The following is a 5343-nucleotide window of genomic DNA, read 5'->3' as shown; positions in this document are numbered from 1 at the left end:
TGAAGCAAAGGAAATAAAACTGGTTTATGTGAATACTAAAGAGCAGATTGTAGATATCTTTACTAAACCTCTGCCTAAGGAGACTTTTGAATATCTCAGAGATTAGCTTGGGGTCATACCCCCACTGGTAGAGACTTAGGATGTTGATGATTGACATCAACCGACATAATTAACAAAGAAATCTTTTTTCTAGCTTTGATGGGAAGCTACTTCTCAGGGGGAGTAGTTGGTATACTAAATTGATTGGTATTTTGTATATGAACTTGGCTTTGTTGTAACTTTGGCATTTGATGTTAAAGGGGGAGAGATTGGTATGGAAAAACACAAGTAAAACACATGTTGCTTCCAAGGGGATAGATTGTTGTTTGGGAGAGATTATTACTCTCTGTATCTGTATTTTGATTTCTGGTTATGATCTCTTTTTGGAGATTCTTGGTTTTTGGTATTTGGCATTTTTGTTTTGGCACTTTGATGGTTTTTCCATCTTGTGTTGCCATCAATGCCAAAGGGGGAGATTGTTGGTATTTTGGTATGGTTTTGTCATTGATGTCAACACCTACTAAACACTTATCAACTCTGGCACTTTGGAGAATCAGCAACATTCACTGACAAGCAAATGACTCATGCACAGTCACCAGTATCTGGTACATCGGCAAGATATAATGATCATCGACACTTGGAATGATATGGAAAACACTTGGTAATGTCGAAGACATCATTTGGACATCTTGTCTTAAAGAATTGTTTATTGGTATATTCATATTTGCATATTTGCTATTATCGGCAAATAGGTCCAGGTTACACCGGCAGGTTTATCTTTTCCAGATCAACATGAAATGATATGGAGATGATTAATTATTGTTGTAAATACATTAAGTTGACATGTTCAATTGGTTATTGCATCGAATATTGTATTGTTTGTAAAATATTTTAATTGTAATATCTTGTAGAGATGACCTAATAAAATTGTGTAGTACCCCTACGCTAATCGATTTCTAATCTTGGTTTGACCTTGGTTAGTTTATCATAATATAATGATTATAGTCAGATGTTTTGATTTAGTGCATAGCTAGTAATGTGGTTTTCACACCAGTTTGTATGCAAGTTAATTAATTCTCCTATTTCATGTTATTATCTCGGGCTAACACTTTCATTAAGTTTATATATGTATGCATGTATGACTCTTGGATGCAGGAGATCTCAGGTATAGTACTGCATGAGTGCTAGGTTCATCTTCACCTGGATTCGCAGGTTTTAGTGTACCTCTTTAATCCTTAGAGTTGGATTAGGTGGTCATAAGACCCTAGTTGACCATAGTCATGCTCAAGTGAGCATCGTCAGTCGTCGTCAATATTCCCTTTTTGTTTGGGTTTGCGAGTCATCTGTCCTATTGACTTTCTTGGTTTGCATGTTTGGTGTGTGTGGTTAAATCAAGTGGTTGATCATTAATCTTTAATTGATTTAATGTGTGTTTACGCATTAGTTTATTTGGGGACTAAATCAATAGGCTCCCTCTTTATGTGATTAATCATTATTTGAATTGCTCGATTTAAATTGGGAGCAAGTTCAATTAAATAGTTAATTGTAATGTTAAATTTGATACGCTTATGCTATTAGAAAAAGAAAGTTTTGAATTTAATTGCAATAGAATTAATTGTATTCTTTTGGCTTTTTAAAATAGACAAGTTAAGTTCAGTTGAGTGAGAAAATCAATTTTAAAATGGGAAAAGAAAGTTAAATTATTGATATAGTTTAAATGAATGATTTTTTGTGAATTATTTTAAATAAAAATTTTAAATCCAAAAATGAGATTTTTTGGTCAAACTTTTCCATATAACCTAGACTTTTGGAAAATATTGGGGATTGAATTTTTTGGAGAAAAATATATTTTTGGAAAATATTTTGGATGAAAGATTTGGGGATTTTGGAAGGAGAAGGATTTCTTGAGCTGCAGGTTGGGGCTCTTCATCAGATCCTTTCCAGGAATGCTTATTGAGGTAGGAATTATGGTTACCAATTAGTTATTGTTTAAATTTTTTTTTAAAATGAGCATTGGATGTTCTTCATGCTATTTGGTTTTAATTTCTCCATTGATTGCCCTCAAGATTATGAATCATTGTGGAAATTAGTTGATAATGGCTTATTGCTTGAATTCTTACAAGAAAAAATGAGTTTCTTATGCCCAAAAGAATTAGTTATTTGGAAAGGTTTTTCAATAAATTCTTTCAATTTTGAAAACCTTATACTTGCTAGAAAATTCTCATTTTTAGTCTTTATGAGACTGTTTGTTTAAAAAAAAAAAAAAAAATTATGTGAGATGGGGGTTTGTGTTTTAAAGTTATTTTTGCAAACCAAAGTTATTTTATTAAATCGGTTTTTTTTTTAAATGAAATCAATTTTTTTGATGAATAAAAAAATTAAATATGTTTAGGGGTTTGGAGGGTGAGGAGCGGAGCTCTACCCACCTCCTCCCCTGGGGGAGGCTGTAGCTCACTGCGACCCCCATGGCGGCCGCAGTCTCTGCGTCCCCGCCGTAGGGAGCGGCGACCCCCGTGGTGGCCGTAGGGCGCTGCGTTCCCCACAAGGGAGCCGCAGGTACTGTGCCCACCGCAGTGGCACCACCCGCGGCTAGGGCATGGCAGGCCCCAAACCCCCATGAAAGGGAGGTGGGCCCGACTGCTTTTTCGCCCTTTTTTATTTTGTAGTTTTTCTTTTTAAAATTGTTTTTTTTAAATATTTTTTTTAGTAAATATATATATATATATATATATATATATATATATATTAAAAATATTAAATGTAAATTTTATTTAAGTTTTAATTAAGTTTAAATATGGCGTTTAAATATTAAATTATGATATTTGTAATTGATAAATTGTATAGTGGCAATATACTTTAATAAATTTTCAAATTGTAGTTTATTATTAATGCATATTTTCTAATTAGAAACTTAATTTGTGGTTTTGTTATTATCAATTGCATATATATTTTATTAATTTCGAATTAATAAATATATGATAATTAATATTTAAATTTAGTAATTTTTCTTTATGCATAAGGAAATAATCTATTAAATTGGGAATGGATTATCTATATTGGTTTCTTTAAATATATATTTCCTTGATCTGTATAGTGTATCTTGGTTCTGGAAAAGACAAATTTGTAGGATTTATTTTGAACCAGTATGTCAATGATGTTTTTAATTGGAGATCAAATATCTTATTTAATTGGTTAATGGTTGTCTGATTTTATTCATGTGAAATTGGTTTAAGAACTCATTATGGCTTATTATGTGTGTTCGATGCAATGAACCTTAGAGAGTTAAAAAAACCAAGAACAACCTGTATCTAAATGAAGTAGATAACTACAATCTAACTCAGATCAATTAGAAAATTGGATTGATTTTATTGTTTAAATCAATAGGAAAAAAAAATTGTATTTACCAATGGTTGCTTATGTGAGTTTAATTTTTATATTCGCTTTTGCTTAAGAAATGGCAATTCGTGCTTTATTTGATAGGACCCTATTGTATGGTTGATTTGGGTACCTGTTCCAGTCGTCTGTCTCAAGTATGACTATTGTTTTGTAGGTGTGTCATAATTGGTCATATCCTTTATGCAGATGTCGAATGATGATTTGTGGTTGACCATAGTTGGTCGGGTCTCTAGTTAGAGTACCATCAATAAGTGTTCCTCTTTTGAGTCGTGTTTGACCAAATGGTTGTTCCCTCCATTTTGAACTTTGTTCATCTAACCATGTGTATGTCTTGGTTTTGAGTTCGTTTGAGCATAGTCTAGTGTTGTATGGAAAAGTGGCTTTCGATTGGGGGCCACGCCCGAAGTGGCTGCTGGGTAACCCATCGAAGGTGAGTCTAATAAGTGATAACCTAATAGTAGATTATATTGTTAATCTCTAAGTAAGATAAATTTCCCTCACACATGGGATGAGTGCTAATATAGACTCGACATGCTGTGAGAAGGCCTAAAATGGCAAACCATCACTCTTGTCTTCACGAAAGGATGTGTGGGTCCACATGAGGCTTGGATGGGCCGGAGGTTCAGATTAGGTTGCCAGGGTAACCTAGTGTATGGGGTTAGAACCTATGAAGACCTGCTAGGGTAGCCATACCAGGTTGTGTGATGAAACTTGTCCCTACATTCGCTAGTGTGTGTTGGTGTATGGTCTTGATAGGAGCACTTTTGTGGAGTCATCCTGTTGCTTATACCATTGTGAGTACCTGGGTTCATGTTAGACCTTGGGATTATGATGAATCAGTTTTGTGGATGCTCTAGTGGACCTTTGTATTAGCTTTGATTATGATCAACTGGATCCTGTCCTTTTCAAGGATCATTTATGTATTATTGACTGATCCAGTCGCTTGTATATTGTTTATGTTTCGCCTTGATGGGAGGATTGTAAATTATGAGAACCTCATGTATTCTTAACTTTATTAATTATCAAAGGGGTCTTGCAGTTGAGCAGACCCGGAGATGTAGCCCTTTAGGGGAGAACTCTGAGATCATCTTGGTGTTATGTGATGCTTTTATTTCTTATATTTCATGTTTAGTGTTAGCATGTATGAATGCCATTTTGATCAAATGCATAAGTGGTTTAGATGAGATTTATTGTAGATGCATGTATGCAATCATATTTTAAAATGTAGTAAATTGGATCGTGAAAGAATGTAACTTAGAGTAATGGAATATATTCAGTTGTTGTTAAGGAAATTAAGTATGCATGAAAAGATCTCATATGTTTATGATGAAATTCTAGTGTGTTAGAATATTAGATGCATGGCTTATATTTTAATGAAAAGTATGAATGATGGGTATGAATAAATCTTAATGGATGAACCTTATCTTGTGAATTATATTTCCATCTTTTGAAAGAAATTATCCTTGTATAAGAATCATCTCATTATAAGATAATCAGCTTATTGGATTTAATTGTGTGAGTTAAGTTAAATGTGTAATTAAGTAATCACATTGGGAAACTCTGTAGGTATTAGTTGTTGTCTTCTGCTATGTAATCTAAATTTTGATATCTTGTTGTATCTTAATGTTGTGTTTATCTTTAAAAAAAACAAATTATTGCACTCTATTCTTGTGTTATGGCTTAATCCCTTTGGGGTTTCCTGGCGGGGCATTACAAACTGGTCTTAGGTTATGGTATAAATGTAAGATCTTATTTGTAAGATCAAATGTGGAATGCGAAAAAGGATTTTGTGAAGGTATATGCAAGAATAAGTAGAGATATACATGCAGACATCATTTGAAGATTGAAGGAGGGTTTTTGTGAAGACAATCAGAACTACACCGGTACTGAATCTAGCATATGAAGATG

Source organism: Cryptomeria japonica, chromosome 4 (genome assembly GCF_030272615.1).
Source record: "Cryptomeria japonica chromosome 4, Sugi_1.0, whole genome shotgun sequence".
NCBI classification, from domain to species: domain Eukaryota; kingdom Viridiplantae; phylum Streptophyta; class Pinopsida; order Cupressales; family Cupressaceae; genus Cryptomeria; species Cryptomeria japonica.
Note: the sequence above shows the minus strand (reverse complement) of the source record.